Source organism: Ambystoma mexicanum, chromosome 9 (genome assembly GCF_040938575.1).
Source record: "Ambystoma mexicanum isolate Mex_15411 chromosome 9, UKY_AmexF1_1, whole genome shotgun sequence".
Lineage (NCBI taxonomy): Eukaryota > Metazoa > Chordata > Amphibia > Caudata > Ambystomatidae > Ambystoma > Ambystoma mexicanum.
Window position 1 is genome coordinate 1077783414 of NC_090931.1, and position 24190 is coordinate 1077807603.

The window sequence follows — 24190 nt, forward strand, 5'->3', positions numbered from 1 at the left end:
GTGTGGAGAGAACGGAGTATGGAGAGCGGACGGGTGGGAAGCGGGGAGCACGGATGAGCGTTGGAGAGTGGATGAGTATGGAGAGCGGATGGGTCTGGAAAAACGTACGAGTGTAGGGTGAACGGATGAGTGTAGGGTGAACGGATGAGTGTAGGGTGAACGGATGAGTGTAGGGTGAACGGATGAGTGTAGGGTGAACGGATGAGTGTGGGGTGAACGGATGAGTGTGGGGTGAACGGATGAGTGTGGGGTGAACGGATGAGTGTGGGGTGAACGAATGAGTGTGGGGTGAACGAATGAGTGTAGAAAGCGTCCAGGACGAAAGCAGTTAACGGACAAGTGTGGAGAGCCAACAAGTGTGGAGGGCGGATGAGTGTGGACAGCGGATGAGTATGGAGAACGGATGAGTATGGAGAGCGGTTGAATGTGGAGAGCGGTTAAGTGTGGAGAACAGAGGACCGTGGAGAACGGAATGAGAGTGGAGAACGGATGAGCTTGCAAAGCGGAAAAACGTGCAGAGCGGCTGAGTGTGGAGAGCGGCTGAGTGTGGAGAGCGGCTGAGTGCGTAAATGTGTAGTGCGATCTTGAATGCCTGAAATGACCAAAAACGCATAGAACGGACCTGACCGCTCAGAAATGCGTGACGTACACAGTATGCCTTGGAATGCATGGAACCTTTGAAAGAGCATACTTCATACCACACCCCACGCTTACTCTCTCCTTACACCACCACTCAACTAGAACACAGATACTATGACACCATTCGGTATATCTGTTCTCGTACCAACATCTGCCGCTCTCTTCCCATCACTCTAAGTAAACATCGCTGGTCTCACACCCCCAGCCAAGCGTTCTCCTCAGGCTTAACGCAGCCACTCTCAATCTGGATAATTCCGGCCAGAGCGAACACATACTCCTGATCTCTCAACCACCACACCTACCGCTAAGAAGCAGCTACCACATGAACTCCACACCAGCTGCACACATACCCGGTGCGCACACGCACCTTGGACTCTCTCTAATCTTTCTACTTACCCGAACTTCGGTTCCCAAGGGCGTTCAACCTACCAGCACCTTCAGACCATACCAATGGTATATAAGGCGCTATGTAAATGCAAAATAACATAACATAACTTCCTCAAGGTGTGATTAAAAGAAAAGTAGCTTGGCATTTATATTTAAACAGCGAGCCTCGCAAACAAACTTTCTCACGTGATGGTCACCCTGAGGATGAGTGTGAATGAAAATATGGCGTTCATTTTAGACTCGTCATTACCAACTATATAATGCCATACAAAAATAGATATAAACAAGATGTAGATATTAACTGTTCAAAATTGACATAATTTGTTGTGATTGTTTGCATTCGACACATTTCTATGATTTTGCTGAGTGAAGTGTTTAGTGCTAGTTTCAATTGGTGCATAAGTTACATAGAAATCATGATTTACGGGTACATGCTACAAAACAGACCAAAGCAGCATAATCGGAAAATGTGCAAATAGCACAATCAACTAAATAGTTTAAAACTATAATGTAAGACTTTATAATGAGTAATGCGCTAATTAAAACCAAGTGGTCTTGTAACTTTGGCTCATTTATCGGGCAACATGGTCTGAGGCTGCCCCCTTCCTCACTTTGAAGCTAAGCAGGGTCTGTCCTGGTTATTGCATGAATAGGAGAACTGGATGGCAATCGTGTCACTGGCTAGTGATTTTTCACCCCCAACATCATTATAGCTGTAAAAAAATTTCTGATGCTTGTGAATCTGCTTGGAATCACATGCTGTGCATATAGTCTGACATCTAGTGGTAACCGCAGAGTATTGCATCTTGTCTTTCGAGGATCGAAAGGGTATGTCGGCATAGGCGTATCTGTAACACTATCCCTAACGTGACGTGTAGTGTACCCAGAAATCCTCACGCATCGAGGTCCCTCAGATAGTTTTTTTCCACCCAGCTAGCTGGTTGCCTTTATGCGGGGCTCACACCTAATTGCAAATTTGTATAATTCCCGACCTTTGATCGTTTATGTAATATTCGTCCCCTCTTCGATTACTAGACCGCCGCCGAAGACAGAACAGACTTGGATGGCTGGCGTTCCGTTCAACGCTGTCGACCGCGTGGCCAAGCCTTCTGGCCGGCCTTCACAGTAGGGAGAGTGGGATCTGGGGGTTCTATTTTCAAGAATGTCTGTCCTTCTCCCCTCTCTTTGCCCCTTTGGTTTTGTTGTCGCTTTAAAACACCTGAGCTATGGACAGGACTCCGTTTTCATTTTGCCCTTGTAAGGGTAAATGTCCCTAGAAGACCAGCACCTTCGGTGCAATAAGTGTCTTCCCCCTCAATCATGAAAAGGCGTCCTGTTGGCACTTAAGCTCCTACGTCCGAAGACCATAAAGGAGCATTGTGTTAAACGATGGGCGGCCTATGCTATGATGCAGGCTGAGCGTAGTTCCACCGTGACACAACCGCTGAAAGTGATGAGGCCCTTGGCGACGACCATGGCCCCGAAACGGATGCCATTGACCTGACATCTGAGCATACTCGCTCCAAGACGTCCTTCCCTGGCCCTTCTAGGCACAATGCAAGTCCTGCTATGGGGAAGATGCACCCAGCGACGAGGACGCACCCACTTCATATGGGACTGATACACAACCCCTGGTACCACTGTGGCCTCTCAGTCGAAGCGGACCAAGGCACCAACAGTTGCTTCGGGTTCCTCGATGGAACCCGCCGATTGGCGTGATCGGCAGCCCTCCCCGCAACCGCGGCAGCGGAATGCGCCCGGCACTCTAAGTAAGGGCGCCAGCACCAAATCCCTCAAGGCCGTCGACGCGCCTCCCAAGAGCACGTCGATGCGCCTTCCAAGAGCGCGTCGACGCTTAAAGCTCCGGTTGCGCCAAAATCTTCTACGCAACCACCCTCCCAGCCTAAACACCTCCCCATAACGCCGAGCATCAGTGAAAGCCTCGCAAAGATTTCCTCGGCAGCTATTAAACACAGGGACAGGCCCAAAAATACATCCGAGGAGACGTCAGAACATCCGGAAGGACTTTACAGAGAGTCCCCAGTCTTTGTCTAAGACTCCTAGTGAACAATCTCGATGTTCTAGGCTGCAGGATCCACTAGAGGAGCCCAAGCCACCTTTAGACACCTCTGGGTCATCTATTTGAACTAGGGAGAAATTTGAGGTTTGTATGAACCGGCTAGAAAAATGTGGTGATGTACCTACAATAACTAAATACCAGAGAACCTCAGACCCTCTCCATGAGGAGGCCTTTGGCCTCACAGATCCAGAAGAGGTTCCTCTTGACCTTCTGCACAGGGGGGATGATCCCTTCGAGGATCCTCTTGATCACACCCCGGATTGGGAAGATGAACAGCCAATGGATGAGAACACACCTTGGCTATCCCCTACCCATACCCCGGACTCAGATGCCATTTGCCTTGACCCTCCCTCGTCTCCTCCTCTGCGTCAGGCCTCTCCTGTGGACAACCAAATGGCATTTAACGCCATTCTTAGGAAGGCGGCTGAGCACTTCCAGATAGCTACACAGGAGGCGGTCCTAGACTCAGATTTTGTAGAGGACATTTTAAAGGAAAAGCCTCTGGCTAGCCCAGCTATTCCTTTACTTTCTTCCATCAAGAGGTGCATCGCCCCTTCCTTATTAACACCCTCTCAAACCAGAGTTGTAAATCCTAGGGTAGAAAAACTTTATTGACCCTCCCCAACTGACCCCCTATATATTAGGGGCCATGCCACCCCAGATTCCCTCATGGTCACGTTGACAAGGAAAAGAGCAGGGGTCCCCTTGCCTAGAGGGTAATCGCCGCCAGACGAGGAATGTAAAACGTATGCATAGGGGAAAAGGATTACCACTGCCGCGGTATACTCCACACGCATATCCAATAATACCACGCTCTTAGCTAGCTATTCTGATGTCCAATGGAACCTACTGCATGAAGGACTTTCAAGAGGTCTGGCAATCGTGTTGGAGGGTAAACCAGTCAGTCACAACATCCTCAAGAACACCTTGGATGCTGCTAAGACGGCTGGTCGTACCCTGGAACAAGGTACCCTTTTAAAAGACCATGCCTGGTTGAAGAACTCTGGGTTCAAACCCAAAACCCAAGCGTCATTGATCAACAAACCTTTGGAAGATTCCAACCTGTTTGGAAAGGCAGTTGATGAGGCACAAGAGACTGCCAAGAAGGAACACCAGACTCCCAAGTCTTTGAATCAGATTATTCAAAGACTTTTTCAACAGAGGGGGAAGTTCTTGCTGCTCCTTTTGGCAGTCAGTCCTATCCACGTTCCCCACATAATCAATATGGCCCAAGGAACAATTGGGCCTCAGGACAAGGGTCTACCACCCCCAGTAATTATCCTCCCAGAGGACATCATTGGGTAAAGGGAAGGGGTCGCAATGCCACCGTTGGAGGCTCCCCGGCCTCTGGTCAAAAATGAATATCGAATCCGGGTCCCCTCCCATGCCTCCCCGGTCGGTGGACAGTTAATCATTCCTGCGTGCATGGGAGGGGATTACATCAGACCAGTGGGTGCTCAAGACCGTCACCCACGGGTACTGTATCTAGTTCAGCCGGCCACCTCGATACAGACCTCCAAGATCAAGGTGCCTAACACCGGAACATCGCAAGATCCTACTACAAGAGGTCAAGATCCTGCAGGAAAAGGGCACTATCGAAGTCGTCCCCATTCTGCAGGTAAACAAGAGCATTTATTTAGTGTACTTCCTTGTACCCAAAAAGGATCTAACCATGCGCCCTGTTCTAGACTTGCTCCAAGCGAACAAGTTTGTCAAACCCCCAAAGTTTTATATGGTGATGCTGCAAGAAGTAATACTTCTAATTAAGGGGGATTACATTGCAACGTTGGACATGAAGGATGCATACTTTCATATTTCAATGTTGCCGGCACACAGAAAATACCTAAGGTTCATGATAGAGGACAAGCTGTATCAGTTCAGAGTCCTTCCCTTCAGCATTTTCTCAGCCCCAAGGGTATTTACAAAAGTACTGGCAGTGGCAGCAGCTAACCTGCACAGGCAATCCATTCCAGTTTATCCTTACCTCGACGACTGGCTCATAACAATGGACTCCTACCAAACATGCCTGTCAAATACACAGATGGTCGACCTCTTATTCAGTCTGGGCCTCTCCATAAACGAGAAGAAATCCAGCCTCGACCCCAGAAAAGTCAAGCAGTTTCTAGGGGCTCTTATTCAGTAGAAGACAGTCTTGTCTTCCCCTCCAATGAGAGGGTTCAAAACATGCTGTTTCAAATCCCTCAGTATGTAGCCAGTTACTTGATTCCTCACGTGTGTTTGTGCATGCGCCCCATGCAAGAGTGGCTAAACAGCCAATGGTGTCAGGCCAGCAGACAATGGGACAGTCTAGTGGTTGTCTCGGCTGCCCTTGTTCTCTCTCTGCTGTGGTGGTCGAGGGAAAACCTTCACCACCCCCGCAGTAGAAGCCACTCTCACGATGGACGCATCCCTCACGGGGTGGGGGGCTCATCTTCTTCAACAGACGGCGCACAGGGTTTGGCCCCCAGCCATAGCTTCAAACCACATAAACCGGTTGGAACTGTTTGCGGTGTTGAAAGCACTGAAAGCTTTTCAGACGCAACTACCGAGAAAGACGGTACTGGTCCTCTCGGACAGCACAACAGCTATGTACTGCCTGAATAAGCAGGGGGCACTTATTCTCCAGGGCTGTCCAAACTATCTAAGAACATTTGGAAGTGGGCTCTCAAACACAGGATGTTTTTCGATTGTCTCAACATGTTCCAGGGGAAATCAATCTTCTAGCAGACATGCTCAGCTGAGACTTCCCACTGCCCTTACAATACGAATGGCGACTACACAAAGACAGTGTCTCCAAGGTTTTTGCAGAATGGGTATTCCCAGAGATCGACTTGTTCGCAACTCTGGAGAACTCATAATGCCCACATTACGCCTCCAGGTACCCTCAGAACCAATCCAAGGGGGAACGGTCTCTGGTTAACATGGTCAGGGAGATTTGTCTATTCGCCCCGATCCCCCCCCCCCCCAACTCCCCTACTCAACAAGATTGTGCACAAGATGCACCAGGAACCAGTTACTATGATATTGGTGGCCCCATTGTGGGTTTGCCAGCCATGGTTCTCCCATCGGATGGAAATCGCTTTCCTCCATCAAACTGCCCTGCCCTTACAACATGTTGACCCAGGACAGGGGGAAACACTCCTAGAGTTTGGACATCTCCAGCTTCCTCAGATGCATGGATATACTTAGAGAAGCAAGAAAACCTAACACCAGACATTGCTACTCCAATAAATGGAAACGCTTTGTTATATGGCGTAACCCCAAGGGCATCAATCCCATTGAATGTTCTCCTACACATATTGTGTTACACCTGACTCACCTGCTGGACTCCGGTCTGGTGTTCAATTCCCTGAAGGTCCACTTAGCTGCACTTTCAGCCTATAATAGGTCCCAGCAAAAAGTGTCATGGTGGAAGATCCCAATAATTAAGGCTTTTATGGAAGGGGTTAAGAAAATGTATCCTCCTATTTCCAACCCGGCTCCCGGATGTGGTATTAACCAGGCTTAGGGGCTCTCCCTTTGAACCTATGCACAAGGCAAGCCTCAAAGCACTCACTTGCAAGACTGCCTTCCTAGTGGCAGTCACTTCAATACGGAGAGTCAGTGAACTACAGGCCCTTTCTGTTCTAGACCCTTTTGTCACAATTCACAGAGATGGTGATTCTGCACACTTACCCACGGTTTGCGCCGAAATTAATTTCAAAGTTCCACATGAACCAGTCTAAAGAACTGCCTAAATTCTTCTAGAACCCCACCAATGTGGCAGAAAGAAGCCTACACACACTGGATGTGTGCAGGGCAGGCATGTACTATCTGGAAAGAACTAAACCACCAAGAAAAACAAACCAGTTTTTTGTTTCAGTGGCAGCTGTTAGGGAAGGGGACCCTGTCTCTAAATCAGCCATCTCAAAGTGGATTGTCCACTGCATCACACTCTGCTACACTCTTGCCAAGAGAGAACTGCCCTTCAAGCCTAGAGCGCACTCTACACGGGGCACTGACTGGGGCGTCCATAGCATTCATTGAAAATGTTCCCCTCGAGTCCATTTGCAAAGCGGCAACCTGGAGTTCTGCACACACCTTTACAAAACACTATTGCCTAGATAATCATTCTAGGTCTGATTCTCAGGTGGGGCAAGCAGCACTAAGACATCTTTTCACTACTGTCCGTTCTCACATCCCACCTCCAGCTCTGGGTACTGCTCGCTAGTCTATGCACAGCATGTGATTCTAAGCAGATTCACAAGCATCAGAAGACCTGCATTACTTACTGTAATAGCATTTCTGGTGATTGTATCTGCTTAGATTCACATGTGCCCCTTCCTCCCCACTCGGATGGAAGAAACAGACGTGTTACTACTTTCTCTCTTTTCTGTACTCTCTCACGATAGTCCTAAGGATCCCTCATGGCAGAGAAAATACAATCGGAGGGACCTCGACGCATGACGATTTCTGGGTACACTACACGTCACGGATAGTATTACAGACACACCTATGCTGACGTCCCCTGTCGATCTTCGAAAGACAAGATGCAGTACTCTGAGTTTACTACTAGATGTCAAACTATATGTACAGCTTGTGAATCTAAGCAGATACAATCAGAAATGCTATTACAGTAAGTAATGCATGACATATATTTTTTTTAAACGAACCGCGGGCTCTTAACTACACAGGTTACCCGAAGTCCTTTATAGCCTCAAATATAGCCACGAATATGGGGAAAGCTGCCAGAAAAAAGGCTTTCCTGCACCCCCCCAGGCCCTCACCAAGTGACACCCCTCATCTGTGCAAGCGGCTGTCACTCCCCAGATGCCTCCTCGCTTCCCCTTCTCTCTCCCTTTCCTCGACAACGCATGTTTCTGTGATGCTGTTTGTTTTGAGATGCTGGCTATTCGAGGCTATAGCCGAGGCTACAGAAGCTTTGTGTTGCAAACTCAGTCCCTAGACTCCACCCCCCTCCAACTCCCAAATTTCACTTAGTGCCCTATAGCCACCACCCACCTCTAGCCTGATGGCATTTGCGTGTTTTTGACCTGCAAATAGCTTTTTTCCTCAGTCATGTTCCCATGACCTAGACTATAGCCACTGTTATCTCTCGCATTGAGAGAAAAACAAGATGGCGGTCCTATCATTTCTAAAAAGAAATACCTGGTTTTGGGTAAATCCCAGAGATATAGTTATCTATTTTTGGGAATGGGGCACCCTCTTCCCTGTCAAATATTTAAATAACTACTGCACGGAATAACCCCCAAACCAATCATTGATCGCGTGTCAAGTTGTTTCAGACCTGGTCCAATCTGTCAAGCAGTTTGGGCTGTGCGCTTTGGAAAGAATTGACCTTTATGTGAAAATTAGTGGGAAGTAGGCCGCAGTTTTGGAAAAAAATATATTTGTCTTCTTAATAACTTTATTTTTAAATCGAGGTTTACAAAACTTTGCATTCTGGGGCAGCCTACAAGTCCTTAATCACTTTAGAAATTCTGGTCAAATACTTTACTCGAATCAAATGTTATTGACAATAGAATTTTTATGGGGTTCCTATGGGAGTCCGACTCACTTTAACTATCGCCCTTTATATTGCTGCCCTATAATCTATACACATTAAGATGAGCAATAAATTGTAACAAAGCCTTTGAAACTCAGGGAAAAAAACATTAGTTGCAGGGACGTTCAACATTAAAGTAAGAATTTAAAGCAACAAAATACCTGACATTCGCCATACAATTCAGGCAAAGCCACCGTAACTTGCCACACCCTGTTGCGCAGCATATGACCACAATGATGACATCAGCGAATACATCACTGATGACATCATTAATTCCATCATAATAGAATCTATACATCAGGACAGACCATTCAAGATGCTACACGCCTCTAATATATTTTTGGAGATATTCATTTTTCATATTTAATTGTCCCCAATTTGAATTTGGCATTGGCTGAAAGAAATCTTGTTTATCTATAAAGCACGATTTGTCTCAAATTCTTTTTATCTTCCACTCTAAAGTCATCACTTTACATGTTTCTTTAGGTTAAAATACAACACACAGAATATTTTTCTCAGCTGAAGAAGAAATGCATGTTTGGTATCTGCAGATGTCACTGGTGGTGCATTGAAAATTCGTTATTTTCATGATACTAATACATGCCCATGCTTGTTTCATTTTACTTGCACAGAACATCTGATAAACAGTCCCATGACTTCATTTACATTTAAAAAAAAAAAAAATTATCAAGGGCTACCAGTTGATTGATTGAGTGATATAACAGCTCTTTTGTATTCTGGCATCTGGCAAAGTTTGTTGGACCTGCCAAATTTTATCTTGTCATTTTGATGAACAAATCTTCTTGGAGTTCTCTATTTTACACGTGCACCAACATTCTGCCTGAATTTGAAACTGTTTAACATATTTTTCTGTTTATTTTCTGCTTTATCCACCTTCTATACCATGAGTTCCCCAAGGCTTGGGGCTGCATTGAAGTGAATCCTAAATCACTCAAATCAGCACCATGGAGGAGAGAAATTAACTTGTTTTCCCACTTACAAAATACAGTGTTCTGGAAAGTAATGCAACCTCAAATGGTGTTAGATTTCCTGCATTTAAACTTTCAATATTTTCTTTAAATATAATACATTTCAAGATACAATAGTTGAAAACAAAAGACTTAAGAAATGCATTTTTCTTCTGTGCTTTGGACCCAGGAGCATTTAACTTCGATGAAATACTGTCTCTAAAGCTCCAAAATGTGTTTTCAGGGGCTTGTTTTCTATTGTTGGTAAACGCACTTTCGAATGGATTGTGTCCTCCCAACGCATTCCACATCTTTTGACATGTAATGTCCACAGCTGTGCAATTCGGAAACTTTTTCGGCAGAGGGTGTCCTGCGTCTATGGCGTCTGGTCATGTCCCTCGGGGTCTCCATCGGGGACGACGTCACAGAATGTTATAAATGGGACGCACAGCAACCGTAGCCTCAGTTCTGTTATTTCTGCGAACGTGTTAACTTCGTGAGACTCGCCGTGCCTCATGTGTTTTCTTCATTGAAGAGGTCTTTCTCTTCGACCCCTCCGACTCCGTGGTCCGGTTTCAAGACCTGCCGGGACTGCAAGTCTAAGATGTCCCTCACTGACCCCCCCACTGCATTTGTTTGTGGTGCCTCAGTGAGTCGCACAACACCGACGACTGCTCGAAAGGCCAGCCGCTGAATGCAAAGGCCTTGCAGGAGCCGAAGGGGAAGCTCCAGGTAGGTAGGGGTTCGAAGCCTGTTAAGTCCCCGACTTCCAAGTCCAAGGGAGTTTCCACCAATGACTTGAGGTGCGACTCTCCGCGTCAGAAGGAATCCCGCGGATCTTGTTCCTGGTGTGGTTCCCGCCACTAGTCTTCCTCGTCGCGGCACCTGCAGAAGCGCCGTTACCGGTCGCCTTCCCCGTCCTTCACAGAGGATGGTGCCTCGAGGAGGCTTACATGCCTTATGAAGTCCTCGACTCCGGAGGAATGGGCATCGTTCAAGAAATCTATGATGGCAATTTTTTTTTCAATCGCAGGACACTAGTCCAGTCGCGCCTTCTAACGACACGCATCGGGATCCGTTGAGGTCCTGCACGAATAAGGTTTCGAAAGGTCGCAAGAGACGTGTCTCTAGGTCTCAGTCCTCAGCGAGACCGCAGCAACCTATTGAGGGATCTGGCCCGGCGTCGACTCGTTCGACACCATGTCAGTCCGATTCAGACATCGACGCCTTGCTGTCGTATCAGCCCACGGCACTGTCGGCACCTGTGTCGAAGCCTTCGGCGATCTCGACGTCGAGGTTTTCGTCGTTCTCGACATCAAAGCTATCAGCGCCTTCAAGAATTTTTTCTCGAAATTTGCATTGGGGTACCCAGACATTGTGGATCCTCCAAGAAAGGCTACATGGAAGTCGGTGAGGCCGGTTTTGGCCTGCAGGCCCTCTTCTGTCCCCAGACCTGGGTTTCAACCTCCTCTGGATGATATTTTTGAGGAGGAAAGGTCTGAGGTTGAGGAACCTGGTGACTGTGATGATGCTCCTATTTTTTCTGGGGACAGTCAGTTGAAGGAGTTTAGACAGACCCTCCATGATGCAAATGGACTGGACACTTCCCCGGAAGTGGAGTTTGGTAGACCTGAGCCTGGGGCTCATGCAGAGTCTTCTTGTAGGAGACTCATGGCACGAGTCTCGGAGTATCTGGGCTGGTCTAGTCCTCCAGAAGACTTTTGTGCAAGATCTGACGGAGATCTTGGATCAAGGTCCGTCCTCTGACCCTGTTTTGCCATTTCATTCTACCTTGCAGAAAAGGGTTGCAGTTGCTTGGCAGTCCCTGTATCTCTTCCGGCTGTGAATAAAAAATCTTACTAAGAAATACGGCCCTTCTGTTAGCGACCCCAGCTATTTTTCTACTCGCCGCACTCCTGAGAGTTTGGTGGTTCAGGCGGCTACAGACACCTCGAGGCAGGCAGCGTACCCTACCATCCCTCCGGATAGGGATGACAAGCGCTTAGATGGTTGGGCACAGAAGGTGTTTTCTGCTGGAAGCATGGCTTTGAAATTGGCCAACTCCACGTGCCCCTTGGCAAGGTTTACACACAATCTGTGGTCTTGTGTTGCTTTTGCGGCTGAGCGTATTCCTGAGGGGGAAGAAAGGGATGGTTTCCTTGCTATCGTGCAGGATGGCAAGGATGCCATGTGTGAGGCCGTTTAGTCGGGTTTGGATACAGCTGACAGTGTGAGCCTGTCCATGGCTGTGAGCACCGTTCTACGCAGATTTGCGTTGTTGCGGAAGTCAGGGTTTGCTCCGGATGTGCAAGCCTGTCGTCTGAACATGCCCTTTGATGATGCACATTTATTTGGCAGCAAAGCTGACGAGAGCCTTGATAGGTTGCAGACCTCAAAAGCTGCAGCAAAGTCTTTAAGCGCTGTGGTGCGTCAACCTCTGCCTTTTCATCCTAGGGGACAGCAGAGGAGAGTAGGTTCCTTTCGTTTCTACTCCTCCTTTGGTAGAACGAGAGGGGCCGCCAGTCAAAGGGGCCAGCGAAAAAGTACCCGCGGTGGTCGGGGAAATCATGGTGCCAAAGCTGCTCAGGCAGCTGCCTCTTTGTTTGGTTGCCGCAGCCGCTTCCAAACAGTCGTGAGGCCATGTCCCATGGTTCGCCGGTTGGGGGCAGACTGTCTCAGCATCTCGAAGAATGGCGTGCCATTACTTCAGATGCGTGAGTTCTGGATACCATAGCCCACGGCTACAGCCTTCCCTTCCTTCAGCGGCTTCACGACAATCCACCGGGAAAACACTCTTCAAAGAGTCCGGATCCGCTCCTTGCTCAGGAAATCGTGTCCCTGCTGGAGAAAGGTGCCATAGAACTGGTGCCTGTAGCGTAGAGGAACAATGGTTGGTATTCCCCTTATTTATTTTTTTTATCCCAAAGAAAGACGGGGGATTGAGACCCATCATGGACTTGCATTGGTTGAACAAACTTCTCAGGAAGGACAAGTTCAAGAGGGTTACTTTTTCTCAAGTCCTCCAGGCCCTTCAACTTCAGGATTGGTTGGTGTCTCTGGACCTCAAGGATGCATACTTCCATGTGCCGATTCATCCCACGCACAGGAAGTACCTGAGGTTTGCAGCTGGCGACTCGCACTTTGTTTCGGGTCCTGCCATTCGGATTGACCTCCGCCCGAGGGTCTTCATCAAGCTTGTGGTGGTGGTGGCAGCGTACCACAGACGAGGGGGGTAGGGATTCACGTCTACCCCTACCTGGACGACTGGCTGATCCGAGCACACTCTCCTGAGCTAGCTTTGGATCATCTGTGTCCCCTGCCGCACCCTCCACAGGCTGGGCTTATCCCTGAATTTAAAGACCTGACACCTTCCCAACAGCTTTAGTACATCGGTGCTGTTGGACACGTCCTTGGGGAAGTGTTCGCCTCCCAAGGTAAGGGCTCATCACATTGTGCAGATGGTCGACAAGTTTCGACATGCCCAGTGTCTCCCGGCTCAAGATCTTAAGGTTGCTCGGCCTCATGGCTTCCTGCATTTTTCAGGTGCCAGAGACCAGGCTGCGGATGAGATCCCTGCAATGGGTCCTCAAGATGCAGTGGTCGCAGTTCTCCGGCAAGATGACGGATCCTGTTCCGATCCCACACTCGGTCTCCCAGGACCTTCTGTGGTGGTTGAACGAAGGGAACCTGATGAAGGGGGAACCGTTTTGGCAACCATGGCCGGAGGTGACTGTAGTGACGGAAGCTTCCCGCACAGGATGGGGCGCTCATGCCAACAACTTTACCGCCAGCGGTCGTTGGTCTCGGTCAGAGTCCAGAATCCACATCGATCTGTTAGAGCTGAGAGCCATCAGGCTAGCCCTGAAGGCTTTTCTACCCTTGGTACGGGGAAAGAGTGTCCTGGTCATGATGGACAACACAGTGGCCATGCATTACCTCGACAAAAAACGGGAGTCAGGGTCACTCCCGTTGTGCAGAGAGGAAATGCAGCTCTGGTTCTGGGCCATCCAGCAGGAAATTTCGATCTCAGCAGTTCACCTGGCCGGCAACGAAAATGCAGCGACAGACCCTCTGAGCAGGCGGAGCAGTCTCTCACGCGTGGGAGTTGGCTCAGGAAGTTCTTCAGGAGATCTTCGCCATTTGGGGAACCCCGCAAGTGGATCTCTTTGTCGCCAGTGTCAACCGGAAGTGCGAGAGGTTCTGCTCGAGAATTTCCTCCAAGAGGAGCCTTAGGAGACGCCTTCGTGGTGGATTGGTCATTCACACTGCTGTACACGTTTCCTCCAGTCCCCGTCATTCCTCAAGTGTTACGGAGGTTCAGTTCCCACATGATCCTCATTGCTCCAGATTAGGCCAGGAGAGCGTGGTACCTGGACCATCTGGAAATGTCCATCTGCCCTCCACGCCGTCTTCCCCACCGAGAGGAGCTGCTTGCTTGAGGGGGGGGGGATGTTGGGTTCTCCATCCAGAGGTCAAGACTCTCAACCTTCACGCTTGGTATCTGAAAGGTTGAGGTATAAGGATTGGGACCACTCGGATGATGTTATGGAGGTGTTGCTTTCGGCCAGGCGGCCTGCAACAAAATCCCTGTACCGTTGCCATAAGTTCTGCGACTGGTGCAGGGATCACAATGTTGATCCTTTTCAGTGCTCCATTCCTATGGTTTTGTCTTTCTTGCTTTCTTTGGCCCACAGGGGCCTTCAAGTGGGTACCATTAAAGGTTACCTGGCAGCGCTGTCTATCTTTAAGTGCTTGTCTGAAGAATGCTCTTACTTTAAGATTCCTTTGATTTCTCAGTTTCTTAAAGGACTGACTAATGTATTCCCACCGTCCCCTTTCCAGGTGCTGGTTTGGGATTTGAATTTGGTTTTGAGATTTCTCATGGGTTCTCCGTTTGAACCCTTGCACTCTTGTCCTTTTGAGATTACTGTCCTTCAAGACTGTGTTCTTGGTTGCGGGGACCTCCGCTGACAGAATGAGTGAATTGCAGGCATTTTCAGCTAAGCCACCCTTTACTGTGTTTCACAAGGACAGGGTTGTACTGTGTGTATGTCCTTCTTTTCTACCTAAGGTAGTCTCTGAATATCATTTGAGTCAGAAGGTGGTTCTTCCATCTTTCTACCCTCCTCCTAGGAAGGAAGAGGAGTGTCTCCATCGGTTAGATCCTAGGAGAGCTCTTTGCTTTTACATTTCTAGGATGTCCAGGGTCAGAGTGGACAATCAACTCTTTGTAGGATATGCTGGACACCGATTGGGCCAGGCTGTTAAACAGACCTTGTCTAGGTGGATTATCCTTACCATTACGGAGTATTACCGGTTGGCGGGTAAAGACCCTCCAGAAGGGTTGAGAGCTCATTCCACTAGGGGCGTGGCTACTTCCACCGCTCTCCAGCGGGGTGTTCCTATTAGGAATATTTGTGATGCTGCTACTTGGGCTTCAATCCATACATTTGTAAAACATTATTTCCTGGATACAATCCATGGTCGGGATATGGCCTTTGGGAAGGCGGTTCTTTATTCCGCAATCTAATTGGGTATTCTAAATTCTTTTCCCTTCTCCATTTACTGGTACTGCTTTGGGAGTCTGTCAAAGATGTGGAATGCGTTGGAGGACACAATCCATTCGAAGAACAAGTTACTTACCAACTGGTAACATTCTTTTGACTGGATGTTCCTCCAACGCATTCCACATCACACTCCGAGCCTGCCCCTCTGGCGAATTTCCTATGCGATTGCAGCTTTCCGTTTCTGCAAGGCTAAATGTGGTGTCACATGTTCTGGGGGAAAAAACTTAAACTGAGGCTACGGACGCCGTGCGTCCTATTTATAACATCCTGTGACGCCGTCCTTGTCGGAGGCACTCGAGGGACATGGACCCGACGCCATTGACGCAGGATGCCCTCTGCCGAAATTTTCCAAAGTGCACAGCTGTGGACATTACATGTCTAAGATGTGGAATGCGTTGGAGGAACATCCAGTCGAAAGAACGTTACCAGTTGGTAAGTAACTTGTTCCTCTGCATGTCGTTAGCATCGACAACCCAGTCTCTGAATGTAATGTATTGAAAGACCGTTGAAATGGTTATAGTTATGTGAGATAATTTTTTACTTTGAATTATGTCCTTTGGGTGTACACGTAGTTATTCATATTTTGCAGGTGTACCCATTCTAACATGCCAGCGAGTAAGAGGTGAAATCCGAAAGGAAGTATCATTTAGCAAAATGGCACCTCTTTCGCTCTATAGACGCTCTGGTCCCAGTTTCTTCCATGGGAATGCTCTCTCGCTCCAAAGATCGCCACAGAAGGAGAGCATGAGCAAGGGTGAAGCAAGAGGACAGATTGAATAGTGCCATATGAATGGCGGGTTGGTAGTTTGGCATCCTCTTTGAGCGATGGTCATGTAAGAAATCGTAGGTCAGAGGTCCCCTATTAGGAAAAGACGTATTTCAGTGTTTAATAGTAAAGTTAGCATTGATTTCTATCGCATTACATAAGGGTGTTTGCGGGTGTGAATTGCAAACACAGACCAAGATTTGCCAGATGCCCTATTCCACTGCTTTGCCAATGTTGATAGGGGTCAAGGAGCACAAGTCCATCTTTGTGTTACCAATTCACCTACATCTCTTTTGTTCACACGCAGAAAGGTATGTGCTCTGGGTAGTTGTCTTTTACTGCTGGTTTGTCAGTTTACAAAACAATTCTAGGCTTGTCTAGAGCAGAATCGAACCTGTAGCTACAGATGGTAGCTAAGCAGAATCAAACACGTAGGTACCGCTAGTACATAGTCTCTAAAGGAAGTGCTTCACTGAGCTAGATTTCCAGCAGAAAATGTCAATGCATCCTGTTCTACTGTTGTATTCTGCGGACACAGGAGCCACCGCTGCCATCAACAGGTGGGGCGGGGGGGTATTGGTGTCAATTGACACTGAAGCAGACAAACATTAAACTGATGGATTGGCATGCCTGAGTAATGACAATGACAAAGAAAACTGGTTTTGCATGTAGGATGCAATGACATTCAGCAGTGACCAAATGCTTACATAGTTCTGTGGTATAGTCGCTTCTATTTAGCTGGAGTTTAAACCTCAGTTTTCTCTCAATATCGCAGTGGACTCCTGATGTCTTTGCTCGGCTGGTTCCATCCCCCAGGGGAGTAGAAGTGCACACCTCTGCTTCCGCACTAGCTTGAGCACATCCAGCTGCTGATGATTATCGACACTATTGCAGCTGCTGATGGAGATCAGTAGAGTGCTCCTGGTAGGAGTCGCAGGTGTGCTTTTTCTGGGCAGAAGGCTTAATCCATCGTCATTGGTAGGGACTATTTTAAATTTCACATGTTACTCCACATGAGATCCACTGCAGTTAGTACTACAAAAATTGTTTCTTCTTAATCGGTTACAGGATCCAAGTTCACACAGAAGATAGTCTTGAATTTGAGACACTATGAAATCCACTGGACGATCCTGTCTTCATCCAGCCAGTTTGATCTACGGTCTTCCTAAGTTCATCCAGAACATGCACCCAATATTACAGATCGCCGTGCATGACGACCAGCACAGTACATCATCTTTCCGTCAGCATGCAGCCATTTTACAAAGGGACAAGCTATAAGAAATCTTCCTTCTTTGCATCACAACGAACACACTAACCATGATGCAGGACAATGCAGCGTTTTTTGTTAGAGACCCCGGGTCTGTGTCTACTGTCAACTAGAATACTGCTCTCCCAACCCCAATAACCCCTATATCCCTGTGAATATAAGGCTTCCGCGCAGTGGCTCTAATAGTGCAGGGATAGGAAGGAGACCACTTGAAATGTGGAATTGAGAGCCTTAGGTAGGCACTGCTACAGTAGTTACACCACAAAGGCTCTTACCACTGCAAGGTCAACCCGTAGATGGGTGTGGAGGCCAACATTGTCAAACTATAAAATGCACATAAAAGAAATGGAGATTTTAAGTCGTGTGTAAAACTGGAGACCATCTGGGCTACAGATGCTTCAGATGGCGAACTATCTGCGTTTCCCGTTTGGGCATCGATTTGAAAGGTTGCATTGGGAGGATGGAATTTCTTTGAGGCAGTGTTGGGGATAGTTTTTGCAAGAACAGCCATTAGAATATACATTGCGTTTTGAGGAAAAGTGCATGTCCTATATAACAGCATATTTTTAGTTAAAGCAAAAGTATGTCTACTTTCCGTAGTGGGGTGGGTGGGTGTAAGAATGTCTTTCTTTGCTGGTGCCATTTAAAAATGTGGATTCTGGCGTGTTGTCAGGGTTATCCGCGTAGCTGGAAAATGTAATCGGCCGCATTAGATTACAAGGCTGTCGCTGGGAAACTAATGTAAAATCATCAGGCCTGCAACTAGAAGCTGGATTGTGCATTTGGGCTTTATCGCAGGATAGGTCTGAAGTGAAGGAACATTCAAATGGAAAATGACAGTTTATCTTACAGGCTTAATTTTTGGACAGCTGCTACAGTTTTATTATTGAGCTCCAAATGTCAGAGGACTGTCTTCCAGCACACTGAAGCACAGAGCCGCTTTCTGTTTTTACTCATCGCTTTTGATGAAATGCACTATTTGTTACAGGCGCCCAAGAGGCGCGGCCCTTTGCATGCTCTTGTCGAAGCCTGCGGAGATTAGAAATGGGCTCATGAAGGTTTTTTTCTGAGATAGAAGTGAGCGAACACGGAGCGTAACGCTGAGCAAACTGGCAACCCTCCAAAGAATCGTACATCTCTTCTGAAGTTGTTGGCAGGGCAGTATCTAGCCCATTTGGTGCCCAGAGCGAAACACTAGGAATGTGCCCCCAACCCCGCACAGCACTCCCACTGTACCCCACACGCCAGTCCCACCGCACCTCACGCGTCACTCCCGAAGTCCATATAATACTGCTAAACAAATGAAATCGATTTTTATTTATTTTCAAATTTGTTTATTGGCATTTATTATTTGCAGCTGTACATGACATTTAAATGCACCATTTACTTGCAGTATTCATTTAAAAACAGTAACATTCTGAACAAAACAACATTAACTGTCTCCTTGTTTTTGTCCTTGTGTATCAGTACTTTATTTCTCATGGGGGGTGGGGGGGGCGGGTAGCAAGGCGCCGGTGTGGGTGGGGGGCCACTAGGGGTCCATGCTGGTTTGCACTGGTCTCGTCTTGGTTATTTTTGCTTAGGTTGTAGGCTAGCGTTGTTTGGGACATTTAGTTCATGGGGGTTTATCTGATGGATGGATGGAACATGTTTCTTGTGATTTCTTTCCGTGCCTCTAGTATCATACTTGAGTCATCAGTAGATCTGGCGACAACGTTCTCCCATGCCTTTGTTTCGGCGCTCACCCATCGCTCCAGTTCTCTGTACCATATGTTGTATTGTGGTCCTGCAGGTTTTTTCCAAGACATTGCTATAGTTCTTTTGGCCAGTTTGCACGTTATATTCATAAGTCTTACCACATGTTTGAGTTTGGCTAGTCTAGGGTAAGTTCCCAGTAAGCATTCTTCCAGGTCCACTTATACCTGGTCATGCCCGCATTTTCGCATGTCTCTTATTTTATCCCATAGGTACTATGTCTTGGTGCATTCCCACAGCATATGAATCAAGTCTGCCTTCTCCGCCCTGCACCAGACGCAATTGGGTTGTATTTGCTTGTTGAATTGCGCCATTCTGCATGGGGTTAGATATGTGCGGTGCAATATGTTCAGCTGTATCAGTCGGAATCTATGATTTCTGGGTACCTCTTTAGGAGACGTAAGCGCTCTGCTCCATTCCCCATCCGTCATTTCCCGTCCAATGTCTGCCTCCCACCTTTCTTTCATTTCCACGCTTCGGGTGTTGGGAATGTCACTCAGGTGGCTGTATATTTGAGATACCGGTTTCCATCCCTTTCCCAGGTTCTACAGCAGTGTCGTGAAGGGGTCCGTGTCTCGTTCCCCTGGCCAGGTGTCCGATTTGTTTCGAGATGTTTTGCAGACCCTTTGGTAACATAAGAATTGACCGGTGTGGATGTCTTCTTTTTCCTGTAATGAATGAAATCGGTTTTTATTACATCACGATTCAATAACTTTGAAGTAACTCCTTGGACAAAGCAGAGTACACAAACAGTATATTCTACTTTTAAAGTTTTGTGGCAACTTTTAGTCTCTGTTAAGGGCACTCTCCTTGACTTTGCTGCTGCAAAAGCATGTATTGCTCCTGCATAATCAATGTTTTCAACAAGTTCACTCTCAATTGAAAGTATTGTAAGAGCTGATAGCCTTTCCTCTGCCATTGTGGAGCTCAAGTATGTCTATCAGTTTCAATTTACTAAAGCTCCTCTCACCACTTGCCACTGTAATTTGAATTGCTAGTAAGATCCTTATGTCGATTTACTAAAGCTCCTCTCACCCCTTGCCACTGTAATTGGAATTGCTAGTAAGATCCTTATGGCAACCCACACGTTTGGAAACAGCCAATGTGTTTTTGAACGATGAATGTGCTGCAAAACCTCAGGGGGCGTAATAGAACTCTTCTGAAGTGATGGCTGGGTATGTCTCAGTTCCTCAGCCAACTGGAAACCATCTATATCAGATTCTGGTACACTATCACCACCCTTTGCTACCAATTGCTCCAGGTGCTTGCACATTTGTATCAGTTGTTCTTTTCCAGGCAAGAGTTTTATGTTGTACAGGAAACCCCAGTTTGTATTGTGCACAGACAACTGGGACAAGCGCCTTTCAAAGGAAGCAGTTATGGCGTCAATCAGGGTATAAAATACGGTTACTTTAAAGTTCTTCTTCATTCTCAGGTGTCTCGTCCCGAGTCACATATGCAAACATTTTCTTTTTTTACCTATGCTGTTTAGTTGCCTTAAAAGTAGGGTCAACATCTAAAAATAAGGCCATCTCTTTTGCTGTTACAGCAGACTCAAAACCAACACTCCTTTACGTTTTGACAAAGGCAATGCAGTTCTTAAGCAGGTCATTGCAGGCCGGTAAATCAATTTGTTTGGACTGCATGGATTTGCGCTTACAATGTTCACTTGAAATAGGTCATACCACCATACCACAACTAAAGTACAAATAAAACTGAAATCTTCCAAGTATAAAGCAAGGGACTTAGCCTCCGAGGACAATGTTGGGTCACTGACTTTTTCCTCAATGCTCATGAGTGCTGTGTGTATCTCAACAAATTGATACCGCACAGCTCTCAAGCTTTCGATTCTACATTCCCTTTGTGTTTCAGACCTTTTTCAAGGAAACATTTTTTACATGATCCCTGGGAATGCTCCAGCGTTTGGTAGAAGCTGCAAACAAATTAGAGAGTCTCTGAAGTACACCAAAAAGAGAAACAGATTTCACAGAGGATTTGGAAGCATAGCCAACCACCAAATTTAAACTGTGGCAGCCACATGGGTTAAACAATGCATGGGGGTATTGCTCGAGAACTCGTGCTTGGACTCCTTTGTTTACCAGAATAATGTTTGCCCCATTATCATACCCCTGACCATGGCAGTTGTCCATCTCTAGACCGCATTCTGACATTTCGGAATACAGAAGGGTTGCAAGTCCTTCACCAGATGTGTCTTCTGCAGGGCGACACCCTATAAAATATTCTTTCACAGAAATGGGTTTGACTGTAATATCTACAATTATTACAGTGTACGACAGTTGCTCAGTGTGGCTGATATCTGGAGTACAATCCAAAATAACAGAGAAATATTTTGCAGCCTTCACCCTTTGTAAAATTGCATTCTTTACTTGCGACCCCATTAAACTAATTTCCTTCTGAATGACATTTCCGCATTAGTGACTGTGGATCTCTTGTGAGGTCACTCGATGCAAATGATCCATCATGATCGGATCAAATTTCCCGAGTAGTTCAACAAGGCCTAAGAAATTTCCATTGTTTGGAGTAAGTAACGTGTTTGAAGAACCACGAAATGCCAAATTATTTTTTGGACAGAAAGACAACAACTGTCATTCTTTCAAGCGCAGCCCGTCAACGCTTGGTCTCTGTCTGTATTTGATCCTGCATGCGAGAATCAATACCAACATGTCCGGTGAGGCACCTTTCAGCATCCACCCACTTGCCACTGGAAATGACATGTTCAGGAGACCCTTCGTGCATTTTCAAATAGTCACCAATATGCTTCCAGTTATTAATGACATCACTACCAAGTTTTGATTTCGGCATAGGGTCCAAAAGCATACAGCAAAAACAGTAGACTCTATCCGTTAAAATGGAACATTGAAACCATGGCCTGAAGACTGTTTCTTTGTTCGGTTAAACCCTGAGCACATATGAATTAGAAAAGTCCCTATTTTTGTCATCCTTTGGGTATGCATAACTAGGAGGTGGCAAAGCCTTTGGCCCTTCCATTACAATTTGGTCACGCACATGTCCAGGCATTGATTTAGGCCATAAGGAAATGTCTTCAAACCAAAACGTATTAGTGCCTTGTTCCTGTTGGTCATCATTGCCTTCTAGTGCTTGGGTTCTTGTCTCATCTCTTGAAACTTGTGGCATGACCACAGGCAGTACCGTTTCCTCAGGAATGCCTGTTGCCTTGCCTTGGGGAGGGCGCTTATCTACTTCTTTTGAAGTCTTCTCTTCCCTTTGGAAAAATGAAGACAGTTCTTTGGTACTTCTGATACCTTGCGCCACTTCTGGTTTTTTTTCTCTGCCGGTTCTGTGCTCCTGAAGGTCTTATTGGTTTCTACATTGCCAGTACATTCAAAGACTGAAGTAAAAGACATAGCCAAAAAATATGGCTCAACTATAACATATTGCAATATTCTTGCTAGGAATAATGCAAACTCCTCAAAAACGTTTTTTTAAAAAGGCTTTTCAGTTTAAATGATGCATTGATTGCCAAGCAAAGAGGCGGTAAGGAGGCTCCTTTCCAATTGTGCATTCCTGCCTGCCAGCTAAGAAGACTTACCTACTACAAAAAAACTGGGACCACTGCAGTTTTCAATGGGAACATAATCTTGAGAAAGGGGGACAAAGTATCAGTCATGCCTTCCACATCACATCCGATGCTAACCTTGAGAATTTCAAAGAGGTCAAGACATGTTTGCGCAGAGACTTTCAGCACAAATCAACGATGCAGAATTAGTTGCTGCCTGACAAGGGAGCTGGCATGTGAAATTGAATGTTTGGAGACATGAAACCTAGGCTTTAAAATCAGGTTACAAAAGGTTCTGTTGAAAATAAATGAAATGATGTATGTCTGGCACGTCTTGCCCTTCAAGTAGGTACCCAATGATGGTAAGGTAGGTTTCAACGTTTATAGTTTATATTCTGAAGAAAACAGTCAAAGGAATGCCTGGATGAGCGGGCAGAATATCATCGGCCAGGTTGGTGCCATGCAAGTGTGCTTATCGCACATATTTGTCTGCCTAAATCAGACTGATATTACTCGCACTATTTACAAAAGTTAATCAATGTTGATGCACACACAGCATTCATGTCTCACATTATGTCATGCATAACAGGAGGTTGCTGAACAAAATGTAGGCTGCATGTAAACAGAGCTGGCGGTGAAGTTGCTCCCAAAAGCAGGCAAAAGGAAAAGTGATCCTGGCGTGGCCTCAGCAAGTGTGACTTGTAGAAACATCAAGCCCAGCATGAGAGCATGGATGATCCCAGTGGACATAGACGCACTGTGGCAATTGTATGCACGTCAATAATGAGTGATCACATAAACAGTGTGAGCAATGGCTGTATATCCCTAGGGAGTCTTACTCGCTGGCGGACACATAGCCAGTGTATTAGGCGGGTACGTATGATGAGGAGTGACTGGCAGGCGCATTTTCAGTGTGATTGGTGGATATATAGCAATATTGGAGTCCCCAGAATTCCTGCATTTGGCACCTACTCAACTAAACTGAAACGTGTGGGTCTTCAACAAAGTAGGAAGCTGCCTGTGGTGCAGCATTGCAAGGGGCACTGCAAATTCTAAACTAATTAATGGCCTAATTGGGCAGTGACTGAGGACAGATGCCTGCTCTGGCCGGTCTGTTTCAATGCCCCCACCTCTGTAAGCAGCACAAACATTGTTCATCAACCATCACAAAAATGAGAGCCTCTGTTAGTTTAAATCTACCTTACTTTGGATGGGGAAGGGGTGACCATTAACCCCCTGTCCCCCAATTCCCCGGGGAGAAGGTTGAGAAGCCGCTAATAAAAACAAATGGGGCAGATAATGGCAACAAAAGCCCACTAAGCCGTAAAGAAATGCAAATGGAGATGGGTATGGTGGCAGGTAGGAGACTGGGGGTTGAGGGTCAGGAGAAGGTTGGGGAGGGAAAGAGGAGTGAAAGACAGTAACGAAAAGTTTAGAGAAAAGGAAAAGCAAAATGAAAACCGATATAGCAAGTAGAACAGAATACATAAAAAGAAAGGGATATAGGAAAAAAGATAAGGGGTGGAAAGGCAAAAGATAAAAAAGGGAGAGCAAAATGAGTGTCACACAAGAAAGAAGGGAATAAGAGCAAACAAAAGTAGGGTATTACACGAACAAAGGAGGGAAGATGAGAATAAAGAAACAGAAATGCAGAGAAAATGTCACAGAATGAAGTGGA

At 46.6% G+C, this 24190-nt stretch overlaps 1 protein-coding gene across 2 annotated transcripts in view; it reads left to right on the forward strand.

The window, feature by feature from the left end:
• The window catches only part of ACVR1 (activin A receptor type 1), a 903677-nt gene that overhangs the window by 300786 nt on the left and 578701 nt on the right, over window positions 1-24190 (forward strand). The gene's annotated exons all lie outside the window — the stretch shown is intronic.